The 16215-nt window shown below is 45.3% G+C and overlaps 1 protein-coding gene across 10 annotated transcripts in view; it reads left to right on the top strand.

Annotated features, from left to right (window-relative positions):
- ZFAND6 (zinc finger AN1-type containing 6) overlaps positions 1-16215 on the top strand; it is a 68184-nt gene that overhangs the window by 30076 nt on the left and 21893 nt on the right. For 2 of the 10 annotated variants that reach the window (XM_048220381.2, XM_048220366.2), the window contains exon 2: positions 3497-3657. The exons of the other annotated variants lie outside the window; for them this stretch is intronic. The gene's annotated coding sequence lies outside the window, so the exon portion shown is untranslated. The remainder of the gene's footprint in view (positions 1-3496; positions 3658-16215) is intronic. 10 annotated transcript variants of the gene reach the window in all.

The following is a 16215-nucleotide window of genomic DNA, read 5'->3' as shown; positions in this document are numbered from 1 at the left end:
CAAAGACACTGGGGAGAAGGCGGGCTGGGTGTTAGCAGTGTGTCCACGTGGGGCCTTTCTCACACTTTCTACATGCTCCCCCTTGCTGTTTTCTCTCTTTTTTCCTACCTCTTTATTTTATGACTTCATGCCACTAAAATGTTTGTGTATTACCAATTTGGGGGCTAGCTTCTCAGTTATTAACATTCTGTTAGCCTGTCTTTTCCAGGTGCTCTATAGTGAATGTGTGCTTTGTCAGCTTTTTATTGGCATTATCAAGTTTTATTTGTTTGGGGAGGGATGTTTGTTTTACTGTTTTCCTTGCATGTTGTCAATCACTCGTCTCCTGTTTGATTCTGCTTTGCTGCCTGGCATAAGCAGAAATTAACTTGGAGTTTTTAGCCAGGAGGCACCCCTTCTGCTCTATTCCCAGTTGAAGAATAGCAGTCATTCAGTGCGAGAGGTCTGTTTCTCTTAACTGCAGTGTGGCTTGGGGAAGGTTGCAGCAGGGTAACAAGGTTGGGAGGAGGTAGACATGCACTTGACTCAGATCCATGGAGTCACACCTTGTCATCATGTGGAATGGCACGTGTCATTCAGCACTCAGCATTGGATGTTTTAAACCAGAGCACTATTATAAGTCACCACATAGGTATCAAAGATGACTTAAGATTGCTGTTGGATTGGACTCTGAGTATATGGAGATCAGATTGGGAAAATGATCCACTTGTTAGGTCTTCAGAATCCTTAGGACATCAGCTTCAAATATTTATTTTTCTCAGGTTTTATTTTGAAATCATTTCACATTTATAGAAAGTTACATTGATAATATAAATAATTCCCATGTACCCCTTGGCAAGATTCGCCCACGGTTAGCCCTTTGCCACATTCACTCTCCTCCTCTCCGTATTACTTTTCTCTGAACCGTGTGACTGTAAGTTGTGTGCATCCTGTCCCTTTACCGTGTAATATTTACATGTTTTGACGAGGCCGTTCTTGTATTTTCAAAGATAGTTCAGTTATCAAATAAAGGAAATTTAACACTGGTCTAAAAGAATTCTCTAATACAGTCCACTTTCGGATTTCTCATTTTTCCCGGCATGTCCTTCCTTCCTTCATTTTCCTCCAGTCCAGGATCCAGCCCAGAATCACCTACTGCATTTAGTTACCATGCTTCTTTATTGTCCCTGAGTCGGGAGCACTTCTTTTGCCTTTCTCTGTCTTTTAGGACATTGGCATTATTTGAAGAGTGACCATGTATTCACAGAATCCCTCAGTCTGGGTTTGTCTGCTGTGTCCTTGTGATTAAATTTAGGAGCTGTAGTGTTGGCAGGGATGCGCCACCAGCGACCTGTGCTGCTCCGTGCATCGCGCCAGGAGGCAGCATGTCCATCTGTCCCGTCATCGGTGATAACTCACTTTTGATCTTTTGGTTGATGTGGTATGTGCCAGGTTCTTCCACTTAAAGGGTTATTATTTTCCCTTTTGTAATAAGCAGTGTGTGGGGAAGTAACTTTGAGACTCATATACACAATTCCCTGTTAAACCTGCATTCACGAGGAATTTCATCATGCTTTGGTCATTTTGGTTGAATCTGTTATTACTGTGGTAGTTGAGGTTCAAGCATTGAATTGCACAGACTCAGTAATGTAGGAGGGAGTCTGTTCCAGCTGTTGGATTCCTTAGCATCAGAAAGTGTCTTGTATTTAGCTGGAACTTGTCTTCTGAGACTTGGTCACACTGTTTCAAATTCTTTGCGTTTGCACCACATGAGTTAAGCCTGCTCTTTTTTCCTCTTGAACAGCCCTTCAAAATGTCTTTTCTCTAGGTTACTCACAGTTGTTTCTTATGAGAGATGGCTTTCCTGACTTTGTAGCCATCCTGTTGGTTGCATGATGGCACTCATTCATTAGTGCCACCCTTCCCATGGGGAGCAACGTCCGGTTCCCATTCTGGGTGTGTTTCGTCAGGACACTGGACTGCTGTTGCCTGTAATCTAGCTTGATGCCTGCAGCACCAGGCTTTGGAGACCAATAAATCTGGATTCAAGGCCCATCTCTGCCTGCTATTAGCTCTGTGATCCGTTTTTTTTTTTTTTTTTTTAAGATTTTATTTATTTATTTGACAGAGAGAGACAGCCAGCGAAAGAGGGAACACAAACAGGGGGAGTGGGAGAGGAAGAAGCAGGCTTATAGCGGAGGAGCCTGATGTGGGGCTCGATCCCATAACGCCGGGATCACGCCCTGAGCTGAAGGCAGACGCTTAACCGCTGAGCCACCCAGGCGCCCCTAGCTATGTGATCTTAAACAAGTTTCTAGCATCTCCAGACTCTTCAGTTCCATAATCTATAAAGAGTTGGTAATCATTGCACCCACTTTTGAGGGTGGAACGAGGATTAAGCATGCATGTAAAATTGTCAGGATGGGGCCTGTTACACCATCCTCACTCATCAGATGTTCATTACTGTTATTGTACAGAAAGCAGACTTCTGTTTTACAGCCCAAGTTGGTACCATTCATTTGTTAGCCGTCCTGTTTGACGGTAGGCTCACTCAGACAGTTTAAGTTCTGCGGCAGCACGGGGAGACTCTTGGGCAAATACTTCAACTTGTGTGAAGGTTACGCCATCAAGTTACAGCTTTTATGAGGCTTGGATTATTTCTTAAATCATTTATAGGCACAGTATAAGTAGAATATAAATGAACATTTGTCTTTTATAGCAAAGCAAATGTGCAGTAGCTTATTTCAGTGTTAAGTAATACTTTAAGAATAAGTGAAATTTGAGTATTGGGATGTTAATTCTCATGGTATTTCTAAACCATGCTGCTGTTATAAATAGTAAGTTTACTTTGTGAAGTGCTAAAGTATTTCCTAAAATTTTTTGTAGAAATTTGAGGCCCATGTGATACATGTAGGGGAAGTAGTTACCGCACATTCTAGGACATTTTGATTGGATGCAGACAAGCCTTCTAACGCTTGATAAATCTGTAGTAATAATGCTGCTATAGAAATTTGAATCTGTGGGTAAATGTGCTATAAACTTTCATAATGAATGTCAGAAACCCGGCCCTTATTTCTATTGAAGCAGGACCAAGGATCTCATTCTCCCTACCCAGGAGGATCCCAAGGGGTATTACTGGGGACACTGAAGTCATCCCCGTTGACTATCTGTTTGTAAAAGTTGTTCTTTAGTTCTGGCTGTTTATGCTAAATAAACTTTAGAGAAGCAGAAAAATACCTAGTTTTGCTTATTTTGGGTATATAAATGGTTATTTAGAAAGTAATTCTTGCTCACCTAGCCTGAGGCCAGGTGAAGAGAAATCTATCTGGTAAGGTTACATATTGCTGTATTATACATTGGTGTCAAATACCAAGTGAAATGTGTTTATTAATTTTACCTCAACAATGCTTTTTATGTAGCTGTAATAGTGAAAGCATTCCTTAAAATTTTAGACAATTAATATGTACACAGTCAATTTTAACTGTCTCAACTCTGTTTCATGTTAAATGTGTTACAGGAATGAATCAGAAGTCTGCTGCAGTAAAACACTGAAGGCTTTACAATGTTTTCTTGCATAAAACTCAAACTCTAAGTAGCTGCTTATGAGGCTAGGGAAGGCAGGAGGCTAATGTGTGTCTCAAGATACAGGACAGCTGTTTGCCCATCAACCTCAACTGTGTGAGTAGACTTAACCTGTAGCCCTAGGTCACTGGGGCTAGTTCCATCTCAGGTGCTTGAAGGTGCACTTATCAGCATGGTGACACATTTCTTAGGGTCCGTTTTTTTTCTGGTGGGTAGGCTACTGAGGGTGGAGTGGGTGGTAGATTTTTATTTATAAAATATTTTTGAGAAAAACCATAACTAAATATCATTAGTGAGGATACATCTTTTCTTCAGAATTACTTTAAGCATTAGAATTTGCATTACTAATCTCACAGTGAAGCATAAGGTTATAATTCTTAAGATTGCAGTTGATTTCAGCCTTTTTATATTTTGCAGTTGATTTCAGCCTTTTTATATTAATATTTTTACCAAACAACCATAAAAATGTATTTTGGGAATATGATGTTACATATTAATATAGGAATTTGCTCTTGAGAATAATTTCGTAATTTAAATTACAATTAAATTTCATAATTTTTAAACACTCTATTTAACCAGAGAGAGCATATACTTCCAAATAAATAAAATCTTGTTCCCTAAATGCAGTGTTTTAAACCTGCCAACTTTGTGTTTTAAAAGTGCTTTGATAATCTAAGTACCTGTTGAAGAAAAAAATTCTTTTCTTTTTCTTTTACTAAAAGTTACTGCCTTAGAAATCAACTTGAGGCCAGCAGGGGTGGGGCTTTTTTTTTTCCCCCTAATCTCCCCTGGTTGTGGTTTTGTTTCTGTTTTGTATTGGGGTTTTTTCCCTACATTGATTTAGGAGTAAAACTCTTGAATGATTTCCGCCCTTAGAAGAATACAAGGTGCATATAGATGAAAATACAAGACATTGCTGTGAGCAAAATGATGAGCATATCGATAAAAATTTATAAAATCTTATTAACTGTTCAGGGACACATGGAATGGTGTTTGCATGAAGATGAATTTATTTTCACGTTGCAAATGTCTTAGCGGAAGGAAGGTCAAAGTTGACGGTCTTTAGAATCCGTGAACAAGAAGGCCTTTAGGAAGCCCATGAGGAGCAAGCCCCAAATGTGGATATTCTTTTGAAAGTGGTCAGAGGGCACGGGGCCGAGATGAAGGGTATGTGGCTACATTCCAAAGTAGTGGAGAAGTCAAGGTTCCAGTGTGCGACTCTCCAGGGGTGATCTCATTCCTAATCTTTCAGTAGCTCTAAAGAAAAGCTATTAGAATCTCCTTGTGTAGTGGTGACAAGGTCCACTTTCCTGAAGCACTAAGGCCTGTAGTATGAGCTTTAACTCTCCAGTTAGAGCCATGTGGCACCTCACGGGCAGAACTGAGGCCTGCCGTTCTGTTTACAGCACTCCCAACGCTCTGTTTACAGCATTCCGAACACTCTTCCCTCCCCTCTTTCTAGATTAGTGCCCCAAGTAAAGAAAACTCGAGGTGCAGGAAGCCTGTAGGACATACTAATGAAACGTTGATTTTTAAGATGATTGGGCAGAAAGGACACACAGCAGGAAAGAGAAGCTTCTCTAGCTGTAGAGGATTTAGAGGGGAAGTGCATGGTGGTCGACTGGTCCCCAGGTTCTGTTTCTCCTTCCATGTCTCTGAGCTGATTATCTGTGTTCTATGCTCCTCTGGTGCCACGCTGGTAGAGGACAGTGCTAAGAAACGAATGAACCGTGCCGGCCAGGAAGTGCGTGCTGGCTGCCTGTACACACTGCCCCGTGGGCTCGCGCCTCCGCCCTGCTCACCCTGCACCCCACCATGTCACCCTCTCACTGATCTGCACCCACTTCTGTGACTGAGTTTTGCCCACAGCATAATTGCGTCTTTCCCTGTACTGTTGTGTTTTGCAGTACACCTTAACCTTGAGCTCCTTGGCTGTCGAAGGCCATGTGACCCGGTTAAGTACTCAGGCAGTAGAGTCAGGCTGTGTGGGCTCAGGTCCCAACTCTGTCCCTTTACACAGCATGTTTTATTGAGCAAGGGATTAAAAACCTTCCTGTGCCTCAGTGCCTGTAATCTGGAAAGCAGACATTATAATTTGATACGGGCTCTTGTGTGAGTGAGTCATTAGTACTTGCAAAATATTGTTACTATTAAACTTTTGTTTTTTCTTCAATACGAAGAGGAATACTAAGTGGTGTAGTCCACATCCTCAGAGGAGTAGATGTTAAAGGCTTTAGGATTAAGAGTTTGGAAACCACAAAGTAAGGTATTTTCAGGTAGGTCTCATGGGAGGCATTTCCCTTGTAGCAGAGCAGAAATCCTTCTCTCCTGCGCTTCTGTTCCTGGTCGACTGTGTATACTAGCCCAGTTTCAAATTCTCGGTAGCCCTGTGTGGCTAGTGGGTTTTCTAGGTCATTGGATTTGAATGTAGGTAGTGCAGTTACATTAAACAGGACGTTTCTCGACCCACAACTCTTAACTTGTCTGGGGCACAAAAATTGGCTCTTGCATCAGATGTAAGTCCACAAAGGAAGAGGAAAGGAAACAAAAATATGTCTTGCAAAAATCTTGGTGAAGGTTAGGTATATTTTCTGTGGGTTTTAGGTAAAGTGATTTTTAGGTAATTTACAAAAGTCATTACAACCCTTTTACAATAAAGGCACAGATGAACAGTGAGGGGGCCAAGCAGTGTTCCAAGTATTGAGTTCTGTGTGTAGTGACTAAAGCGAGCTGTTTTTCATGTTTCGATGCTGCGGAGTGCTTTCTGATCCAGAAGCACCTTGGAAAGAGTGGTGGTGGTATGGGTGGCACGTGAATCTAAAGTCTCCCAAGAAGGACTAGGTATCAGTTGGCAGTTTTACTGTGAGGGAGTTTTCTCTCTTGGGGACGGCCCTGCTCAAGGCCAAGAGTCGTCTGGGTTTCAGCCTGATCGTCACTCTTTACTGTTTGTTCAGAGATAGTGCAGGACTTAGGGGCTATACCAGGACGTAGAAGCGTGGTTCTGTGTTGTACAAGAACTCACTGCTTTTACTAGATTCTAATCAAGGAGCAGGACGCATTTGGACAGATAACTGTTCGAACTGAACAAAGAATAAAAGAATGAAAAAATCCTATCGAATTGTAAGAAGCTCATGGCCTTGGTATCTTTTTTATGTCTCTGGTGTTCTGCCTCTCCCCCATCCCCACATCTGACTTGAGGTTGGTTCGTTGAGTCCGGTGATCAGCCAGGTCTAGTTAGCTTGTGTGGGGGTATTGCCCGTGGTAGCCACACAGCGGCAGGAGCTAAGAGCTGTAGGTGGTGCAGAGTGTATTAAAGGGGGATGTTCACAGGGCGGCAGTGATTGGCGTGTCTAACTTCAGTTTCCTTAACGGACTGAAAAGCGGGGCTTAGGGGTGTGATACTGTAACCTCCCTCATATGGATACAGTGGGCACTGAAGGAGATGCTTTTGTGGCTCAGGGCCTCGCATGTAGCGATAAGAGCTGACATTTTCAGTGAGTGCTTACGAATACACATCAAAGTGTGTAGCTTTCTGATCTGATTTTTGATTTAGGGGAAAAGTTTGGAGAACTTAAGATGGAATGACGACCTGTGGATAACTAGTCAGACTATCTTAAGCCAGAGGTGGAGTGGCCACCTGACTGGGCTGGTGGCCTGGTGGTGCTCTAGAGTGCTGGTGACAGCCTCTCCACCCTATCCCACACTGGCTCGCCGTCCGGCATTGTGTCATCTTAACCAGGAACTTAGACTGGATTTTCCATATTTGTTTCTTTCAGATATTTTACCTTTTTACTGGTCGTATCCTTCTTTGCATTAGCTGCTAGGGAGAATAGAGTCAAATGGATGCCTTCTAATTTGCAAATATGCCTGGATGGGCATGTGTTTTGTTTATTGACAACGTGCCTAAGCTCTCCTTGTTTTTCCTGCCATTTTTTCTCTGCATCGACCATTTTGTTCCTGATGTCCTACAGCACACACTTTTAAAGTCGCCCAAAATCCTTCTCAGAACAACAGGAGGTACATAGACCGTGGTGGTGAGGTGTTAGTGAACGGCTCTGGTGACACCCTCCTTCCTCTTTCAGTAGGATTCCGCACGGCCTGCAGGTTTACACGCAGAGCCTCTCCCACCTTCCTCTGTCCCGGGCACATGGGATTTGCTGCCCTGGGGAGACCACATCCTTGCTCTTACGCTTCCTGCACACTTGCAGATACTAAGGATAGGCCCTTAGTGAGTTCTTCATTGGCAGTTGTCCAGAATTACCAGTGTGTCCTTTCATGAACTTCTGAGAAGGAGGATTTAGAAGCCGTTCCCTCTCACTTTTAGTCCAGAAGGTCGTATGGCCTCATGGCCGCATGGTCGTGTGGTAGTGAGGGGTGTTCAGAGAGCTGCCAGTGGGCAGCCACTGTCTGCGGTGGGGACGCCTCTCGTGTGCCGGCCCGCCGTAAGCTGTGGGCAGGTTAGGAGTTTTGGCTTAACGACTGCAGCTTCTGCCCAGCACCCGACACTGCAGCTCTCTCCCTTGCAGCGTGAATGGCAGGCGGTTGACTGTACAAAGCCACTGAATCGGAGGTTTATATTCATCTGTGTGCATCATGAAGTGTTTCGCAATCATGGTCTCATTTGATCTCCCCACGTCCTGTAAATTAAAAAAGACAGGTTATCACTAAATTTTAACATGAGGAACCTGAGACTGACCGTTTCTGAATTGAAGGTGGCAGAATCAGAACCAGCTTTAAGGTTAAGTCGGTTCCTTGTTCTTTCCACTGTGTCACACGACATACCAGGTTGTCCTGGGTAGATACTGTTGTTTTGCAATGATTCATAGTTGTGCCTCTTCTCATGATGGATTTGTTACCCCTCTCCCCAAAGTACTACGTTTTAACTGAAAAAGAAAAACCAACTTCTGGAATATCTTGCAATTATTGCGAGCACCTATTTTTTAAGCCCCTGTGAGAGGAGAGCACCCAAACTGTATTTTTGATGCTGCTTATTAGCATCTTGTGTTTCTGTGGCTGATAGGGCTTATTGTCATTTTGGACTTAGACGTGACATGTGTGCAGCTATGTGAAAATCACACATCAGTATTCCTGTCCTTAAACATCTGTTGATCCTTGAGAGCAGAACTGATTCATAACTTCTGTCTTAACAGTTCCTGGTAGAGCAGCAGGCACCACAAGAAGTGTATCAAGCGGACGGCCTTGTCCGAAGAGCGGTGGCAAAAGAAAGTAAAACGGACGCACTGTGGTGTAATTCTGCTGTGTCTTTCCTGATAATATGCCACCTAAAACGTTTTGGAAATCACTCATTTGTTCATCCAGCATCCATCTGAGAATTTCCTACGTGCCTGGCATTTGATCTAGAACTGGGATTGGCACACTGTGGCCCACAAACCAAACAAACCCTTTTGGCCACCTCTTTTGGTAGAGAAAAGTTCGGTTAGAACACAGCTATGCCCATCCGTTTTTATAATGTCCGCGGCTCCTTTCTCACTACACGTGTGGAGTTGGGTAGCCGCGACAGACTATCGTAGGGTACACAAAGCCTAAATTATTTACTCTTGGACCCTTTAGAAAGAAAGTTTAGCAACCCCTAATCTGCACTGCTGGGGATACAACCCTGAACAAACTAAGTAATTGGTTTGTGTAGTTAATATGTTTTTCTTTTTTACGTTTCTCTCAGTCCTTACAGATTACATATTATCCACTCATCGTTCGTGTTTCAATTCATATTAAAGAACAGTATTGATTCCTGTAAGTCGGTGTCCATTCTTTTCCTGGAATCGGTGTAGATGTGTTTCCTTACTAGGCCTTACCCTGAGATGAGACACAGAGTAGTGAGCTCTGTGCCCAGGTTGTGTCGTGGGGCAGACCCGACTGGCAGGGGCGTGTGGCAGGGGAACGGGCATGAGGAAGACTTTGCTCTGGGGTGCCCGTGTGTCCGCGGGGAAGAATACAAGGAAGTGTAATCAGTAGTAAGGCTGAATAACAGTAGTAGTTCTATTGCTTCGTCAGGAATACTCCTAAGTGAAAGTGGCGTTTTCTTATTGTGAGAGTGTGTGGACGAAGACTGTGGCGATGAGCAGGACAGTGTGACGCCTGCCGTCCTCTGGAGGCTCCGACTGCTCAGCCCCAGCTGCTCTTACACGGCCTGTTGGCACGGTAGCAAAGACAAACAGCAAGCTCACATCCGACCTCCTGGACCGCTAAAGGACCTCCCCGGTCCTCAGGGGTCGGAAGATAAGCATTGGGAGCCACCGACAGAGAGCACAGGCTCCAGCCTGACAGCCTTCGGTGGCTCAGCTCCGTGCCTTAACTAGCTGTGGGACCTGGAGCCGTGGACCTGACCTCTGCAGGCCTCGGTTCTCTCATCTGTGGAAGGAGGATGGCAACAGTACCTGCTTCATAGACTAGTTCTGAGGACTAAAGGAGTGGCTGTGTGTATAGTACTCACAGCAGTGTTCGGGGCAGAGAGCACTGTATAAATAATGTTTAATAAAATGAAGTAGCAGAGCCAGTTATTCATATAAAAAGAGTTGTACGGAGTTTCAGGGGAACAGAAGATTTAAATGTGCAGGTTGGCCGTATTAAACAGGAGAAATCTGGGAGAGAGATTCATTTACAAATACTGGAAGCTAACTCGGAGATTTGCCTTAGGGGAAGACTGACCTGAGAAGGGGTTGGGGTGGAGGATGAGGCGCAGTGTGCATGACTGAAATAGAAGCTTCAAGGTCAAAGAGGAGAGCATTTTAAAAAGTGGTTTAGCATTGGGTGTTGCATACATAAAGACCGTATTTTGCAGTAGTCTGTCGGCGGAGGAAAGCTAAGGAAAGCCCACGAACGTGGGGCCCGGTGGGAAAATAGGGGCAGGTCCCCTCCCACCTCTTGCAAAAAATGAAACTGTGTCTTGATTCTTTAAGGTATGCGATGTGGAACATAGGTCAGTTTGAGAACATAAAATTGACTGCAGCTTAAGTTTAGTTATAAAATTACAACATTTGGGGTGCAAATCGCTAAGTGAAGCCCCCCCAGCAGACTGAATTGGAAAAGACATCCACAGGCTTGGAGCGTGAGGCCAGCCATCTTTGTTCGGTACACACACTGCAGACCTAGATCTCTTCTCCAACAGCAAATTCAGGTTTCTAAAAGCGTTTAGTCTGGTGTCTTGTGTAGGGGTGGGTATTTGAACGCTCCGGGTTGTGTGCTGGCAAGGTGGCGGGCCGCGTCATTCATGCGTGCAGCCCACAAATACTGCGTGCTCACCCTGTGCCAGCCGTTACTTTAAGCAGCAGTGAACAAAGTGCACAAAATCCCTGCCATTACGGAGATGTCATTGTAGTAGGGGGAAGACGGACGAATAGAGTGGTAATGGGAAGTCCTCCCCGAAAGGGTGATACTTGAGCAAAGACCTGAGGGAGCCCGCTCATAAGGATGTCTGGGGGGTGGACGTCAGAAGTACGAAGTCCTTGAGACAGGAGCCAACCTGGCGTAGTGGCAGTGTGCGTGGTCAGGGAGTAGGGGAGCAGATGGTGAGGAGTTTGGCGCTTACCTCGGTAATTGGAAAGCTGTTGGAGGATTTTGAGCAAGCAAGCAGTGTGATGTGCTCTAGATCTTAACACGATCATGGGCTGCCATGTTGAAGATAGACTGTGGAGGACAAGAACAGAAGCCAGGGAACTTATGTACAAGTCATGCCGTTAGTTATCCGTCGCCACATAACAAATTACCTCAAAACTTACAGCTTAAAATAACCAACGGATGATCTCACACAGTTTCTGTCAGGATTAAGGAGGTGGCAGAGCTGGGTGGTTCTGGCTCAGGGTCTCCAGTGAGGTTGCAGACCTCTGAAGATAGAGCAGGGTGGAAGGATTGGCTCCCAAGTTCACTCACACAGCTCTCGGCCAGAGGCCTCAGTGACTCAGCTGGGCCTCTCCTTACGTCAGGGTAGCTGGCCTCCCCAGTGGGTGATCAGAGAGGGCGAGAGAGCAAGGCAGTAGTCACGGTGTCTTTTGTGACTAGGTCGGAAGTGGTGTAGCCTCGCTTCCACAGTCTCCTGTTGACCATCCAGATCAACAGTGATACAGTATGGGAGGGGGCCGCAGAGGGCCTAAATACCAGGAGACCTGGGGGTCACTGGGGCCACCCTGAAGGCTGCTGGCAAACAAGTAGAAAATGAGATTTCTAGAAGATACCACTTAAAGTCAATTTTAACAAATCACATACCTAGGAATGTCAAACAAAATATGTGAGACGTCTTGAACACTGTAACACACTGTAAGGCATTGGAAACTTAAGACCTAAATAAATTGAGGCATATGCTGTGTTTGTACATCTGGAGATTGACACAATCCTATCTTTTTTATTATTTAATAGAAACTGACAAACTGAATCTAAAATTTGTATGGAAATGCAAAGGGCCAAGAATGAACAGCACAATCTTGAGGAAGAATAAAACATGCTAGGTGTTTGAACCTGAGCTGATACCAGATATCCCAGATCGACAGTATAGTGGTTCAGAACAGCATAGACAGAGTCGAGGGGACTAGGAGTGAGGGTCTGGGAGAGGCTGTACACATGTGGTGCCCGGCGTGTGGACAGAGGCGAGGCTGTGATGCAGTTGGGAAGGGCTGTCTCTTCAATGGATGGTGTTAGATTAACCAGGTAGCCATATGCAGAAACACAGGGTCTGAATCTCTGCTCAGGCCCTGCAAAAACCCCAGCTCCAGATGGACAGCAGACCTCATGGTGAAAGGTGAGGGACTGAAATTGAGAAGACAGACCGGGAAGTAAGCAGAGACATAGTACATCACTGACATAAACATACAGGAGCCGCTTACCAGGATTGTGAACAGTCAGTCCGACAGGACGCACGAAAGCCTTCAGTAGGCGCTTCAGACGGGAGGACCCCCAGCTGGCCAGTAAGCGCATGCAGACGTGCTCAGCTGCCTTAGTCTTCGTGACAGCGGGAAGCACAAGGCTGCCGAGGCATCACTGCACACCCATGAGGCACTGAACATAGAAAGACACGGGCATTGGTTCTCAGGCCTGCCATGACAGGTGACCTCAGACTTGCAGGCTCAGAAGCAGCGAAGGTTTATTCTCACACAGTTTTGGAGGCCCAGAGTCCAAGGTGAGGTGTTGGCAGTGCCATGCTCCTTGCAGAGAAGCTCCCGCAGAGAACGCTTTCCTTGTTTCCAGATTCTGGTGGCTGCAGGCGTTCCCTGGCTCGTGGCCTCATCACTCCAGGCTCTGCCTCTGTCTCTGCACCCCCTTCTCCATGTGTATGTCTCAGAACTCCTTTCGCCTCTTGCAGTTTAGGCCCACCAAAGAAATCCAGGGGAAGCTCCCTCTCTTAGAAGGTGATGTTCACAGGTTCCGGGCGTTAAGACATAGACATGTCTGGGGCCACCATTCAGCCCAGTGCAGCAGACTGTGCCCCATACTGGTGAGATGCGGAGTAACTGGAATGCTCTTTCATTGCCAGCAGAGTATAGGTTTATATGACCACTTCGGGAAACTGGTGTAATTCCTGCCAAAGATGGAATGTACGTGCAGGTTTCCTCGCTGCCCACAAGTAGAGCGTGCCTCTGAAACCTTCTGGAAGCTGAATAGGCTACAGTGAAGAAGCCATTACCATTAATTTATATGGAAGATTCTTCGAGCATTCCCAGACCCAAAACATCATCTCGCTTATTAGGCTTTTCTGGCCCCTCAGGACACAATGCTAACGCGTACACACCATAAACCAAGCCGAAGCACAGATGCTCACAGATGCAGTTCCAGGGCGTGGCGGCTGGATGCCGAGGTGCTGAGTGTGGTTGTGGGGGAAGGGGTTCGGGGGGCTGCTCTCGCGATGGGGCTGCGCAGTGTCCCTGAAATAGCTTGTTGCAGACGAAACTCTGAGCACTGTTTCCACTCGTGGCTTTTCTCATAAAAGCAAAAATCATCTTCGGATTTCTCAAAACAGGTACTAATGTAGATCTTTTGTAAAGTTGAAGTGACAGAACACAAACTTTTGAAAAGCAGGGGTTATGTGTGACCCAGCACCCCTGGTATGTGTATAGTCAGCAGAAATGCGTATGTATGTTAATCAAAAGACACACGCAGTCATGTTCCAAACAGCGATATTTGTCATACTCCTAACAACATTAGAATGAATAGCAGTTTATTGGTACAATCAAATATTCTAGATAGCAAGAAGAATGAATGGACTGCAGTTAGACACATTAGCTGGTTGAAGCTCAGGAACCATGTGTATACACTCTACAATTCCATTTATAAAAGCTGGAGAGCAGGGAGAGCTACTGGAGGGGTTTCAGAGTCGGCACAGTGACTTGGGGAAAGGGTAATACCTGGAAAAGGGTGTGAGGAAGCATTTGGAGGGTACTGGTGGTGGTCTGGTTCTTATGGGGGTGCCACTTATGGTGTTCACAGTTTGTGAAAGTTTAAGCTTTACACTCGGGACTTGAATGGGGTTTTTAAATTTTATTTATTTAAATTCAATTAATTAACAGTGTATTATCGGTTTCAGAGGTGGAGTTCAGTGATTCATCGGTTGTGTATAAAACCCAGTGCTCATTACTTCAGGCACCCTCCTTAATGTCCATCTCCCACTTACCCCTCCTCCCCACTTGGATATTTTTCTATGTGAAAAGAACGATAAGCACTGGAAACTGTTGGGGTTTTTTTCTTTGTTTACTGTCTAGGACATCTCTCTTGGACTAATGGGGTACCTTCAATTTGATATGCACGGATCATTCCCTTAAGTTGGAGAGGTTTCGTAGGGGTACCAGATTCTAACGTTCCTAAGGACTTTGAATTGCAAGTGACAGCAGCCCAAATTAACTAAAGCAGAAGTAAGATTTGTCTCCTGTGACTGGGAAGTCTGAGGGGTGGAGCTGCGTTCAGCAAGGTGGACGCCAGAGTTCAGTCCCTGTTTGATCTTGGCTCTCTCCTCCCTCCCTACCCATTTTGACTTTGCTTACCCTATTTTAATTGTCATGTGGAGACTCTCCGTTGTGACAAAGATGGCCCCAGCCACACCTAGGTGTACGTTGTCGGCCTCTTTCCCAGCAGCACCAGTAAAATCCAGGGAGGACTGACTGGCCCAGCTTGAGTCACGCACCCACCTCTGAGACAGGTCTGGCCCTGGAGAGGGGCGGCGAGGCCTGCCCCACAGGAACGACATGTTCTTGCCACACGAAAGAGGTTCTGTTACCTGAAGGGCTGAGGAAAGAACATGCTAGGCTGTCCACAACTACCCATTTCAGGAGTGCCGGTGTCTTCAGGGGCAGCTACTAGGTGATGTAGTCACTCAGATACTGTGGTAAGTGGGAGACCACATGCTGAGCAGAGGTGGGTTTGTACCAAGAACATTTCTGCCACTTTTCACATGGTCACTGCACTTCTCAGTATAAACCATACCTGAGGATGCAGGTGTGGGTGAGAGACTGCCTTTTCTAGTCCTTTCCCTTCCTGGCTGGTAAACATATACTGCTTGATTAAGAGACAAGACTTTAGCAAGAGCAAATAGTACTTAATGTGTATGTTTAGTTTGGATCCGAGAAGCCCACAGTTAAGTGCCTCTGCCTGGGTCCTGTGTCTGCCTGGCCCCTGCCTCGTCTGCTGTGGTGCTTACCCTAAAGTCACCTCATTTAATGGAGAAGCTGACAGACTTTGGGCTTGTCACCTGTTTTTGTCCGGCCTCAGAGCTAAGAATGGTTTTCATATTTTTAAGTGGTTGGGGGAAAAATGAGAAGAGTAACATTTTGTGATGTGAAAATTCTATGAAATTCAGGCTTTTGTGGCCATAAGCATAGTGTTTTTGAAATACAGCCATGCTCGTTAGTTTAGGTACTGCTTGGCTGTTTTTGCAGGACAGCAGAATTGAGTGGCTGTGACAGTGACAGTATGGCCCGTGAAGCCTAAAATATTGACTGTCAGTTTGACAACCCTTGATTTAAACATCGTTGGGCCGAATGCAGCCAATGAGAGCCATATAACCTAGTCTGTTGGAAATGAGGAGTTAATTATTTGCTGGGAAAGAATGAGTGTATCGTGCCCCCAACCATGCTACCCTCCCGCGAGCTAGATGGAGCCTTTTTGTCTTTCAGCCCAAGCAACAGCAAGAAAGACAAGCTGACCTAGGGTGAGGGGGGCCGCTGAACAGAGACACAACTACCAAGCAGCCTCCATACAGTAGGAACCCCAATCCAAAGTCCCTATATTTTTATCAGCGTGAGTAGCATTCGTCCCAGATAGTTTATATCAAGTCATACTTTCTGATCTCTTTGCTTTATGAACTTTCCCAGATTTTTTTTGCCGTCTCTGCAAAGGTCCTTGACCCCCAGGACATAGGTGCGTTGCCCGTGTGATGGCTGGTAGACCCACGTGCCCGTAACTCTGGGGGGTTACTGGACGCCTCAGAAGTACTAATCTCAGGCACTTATGCCGGGATAAGTGTTCCTCTTTCGAGTATTATTAAAACAAAAAAATAGCGTAGCATAAATTCTACTTTGCCCTTTTCTGGGATCTCCATTTGAGGTAATTACGAAGATAATTAGCCAATTCCAAGTGGTATTCCAGTGATTAAAAAGGCAGTGGGTAGTGGGAAACCTTGTCTTACCACTTTGTGCCTGTAGTACTGTTTCAGAGTTC

The sequence above is a fragment of the Ursus arctos genome, unplaced genomic scaffold (genome assembly GCF_023065955.2).
Source record: "Ursus arctos isolate Adak ecotype North America unplaced genomic scaffold, UrsArc2.0 scaffold_28, whole genome shotgun sequence".
Taxonomy (NCBI): domain Eukaryota; kingdom Metazoa; phylum Chordata; class Mammalia; order Carnivora; family Ursidae; genus Ursus; species Ursus arctos.
This window is presented reverse-complemented; position numbering and strand designations above follow the sequence as displayed.